Raw genomic sequence first — 1,653 nt, forward strand, 5'->3', positions numbered from 1 at the left:
TGTGCAATGAGGAATGTCCAATTAAGGTTATCAAATGCTTTTTGTGCGTCCAGGAAGATTAAGGCTAGCTGTTTGTCCGGTCTTTGCTCGAAGAATTCAAGGGTGTCCATAATTGTTCTTGTGTTATTTTGGATTTGTCGTCTGGGGATGAAGCCATTTTGGTCGGGATGTATATAGTGTTTGATAAAGGTTTTCAGTCTCTGTGTTATGATGGATATATATAGTTTGTAATCTACATTGAGGAGGGAGATTGGTCTGTAATTTTTGATTTCAGCGGGGTCCGAATCTTGTTTTGGAATTAATGTGATTATTGTCTCGTTCCATGATTGCGGGGTTGCAGCTTCCAAAAGTGTGTTGTTGAATACTTTAATTCTTATTACTTAGTGCATGTTTCATCCATCAATACTATCAACCTCTGAGGAAATAGACCTGTCAGAGAAAGAGGAGATTCATCTATCTGTGTCTCTTTGATAGAGTAGGAGCGATCAAATAAGTCTGAATGAACACATCTGAAGCACAAAGCAGAGAGGTTAAGGCAGGGATCACATACACATACACAAAACAGCAACATTCCTGGATAACAGGTCTATCGATCTTCTGTGGGTTCCATTATAAAGAAGGGGAGAAAACAGGCAGCAATCTCAAATTGAAAGACAAATTACTCGTAGAATTGCATAGTGAATGGATAGCTGAAATTGAACTAATCCTCATCACTGGCTAATCTATCCTAGAATCATTATAAATGCAGCATGATTTGCTTGAATGAATGAATTCTTAAACAAAGATTCTTGATTTCAGATGCTGCTTACTGTGAACCCTGCCCAGAAGACCAATATCCCAACAAGGACAAGGACCAATGCATTGCCAAGAAGATCCACTTCCTTGCCTATCAAGACACCCTGGGATACACTTTAGTTTCTCTCACTCTTTTTCTATCTGTGAGCACATCTGTAGTCCTGGTGATTTTCTATAAATATCATGACACACCGATTGTTAAGGCCAACAACAGAGAACTCACCTACATTCTCCTGGTCTCCCTCCTACTCTGCTTTCTCTGCTCCTTCCTCTTCATTGGTCAACCAGGGAAGGTCACCTGTCTTATACGACAATCTGCCTTTGCCATTCGCTTTTCCCTTGCAGTTTCCTCTATGTTGGCAAAAACTGTCATGGTGGTTCTGGCCTTCATGGCCACAAAGCCAGGAAACAAGACAAGGAAACTCTTAGGAAAACCACTGACCAACTCCATTGTCTTAGGCTGTCCCCTTGTTCAAGCAATTCTTTGTGCCACCTGGCTGGGAACCTCTCCTCCGTTTCTTAACTTGGACTTCCACTCCTTGTTTGGAGAGATCATCTTAGAATGTAAGCAAGGCTCAGCTATAATGTTTTACAGTGTCCTGTCTTACCTAGCATGTGGCATTTCTAGCTAGGAAATTGCCTGACAGCTTTAATGAAGCCAAGTTCATTACTTTTAGCATGCTGGTCTTTTGCAGTGTTTGGATCTCCTTCCTCCCCACCTACCTGAGCACCAAAGGGAAGTCCATGGTGGCTGTGGAGATCTTCTCCATTTTGGCCTCTGGGGCTGCTCTCTTGGCCTGTATTTTTTCCCCCAAATGCTACATTATTCTGCTGAGGCCCGATCTGAATTGTAGAGAA

At 42.0% G+C, this 1,653-nt stretch overlaps 1 pseudogene; it reads left to right on the forward strand.

Annotated features, from left to right (window-relative positions):
• The first annotated feature begins 824 nt into the window (after positions 1 to 824).
• LOC139308397 (vomeronasal type-2 receptor 26-like) lies at positions 825 to 1,653 on the forward strand (annotated as a pseudogene).

The sequence above is a fragment of the Pituophis catenifer genome, unplaced genomic scaffold (genome assembly GCF_029215685.1).
Source record: "Pituophis catenifer annectens isolate HBS135680 unplaced genomic scaffold, rPitCat1.0.hap2 SCAF_1, whole genome shotgun sequence".
Taxonomy (NCBI): Eukaryota; Metazoa; Chordata; class Lepidosauria; order Squamata; family Colubridae; genus Pituophis; species Pituophis catenifer.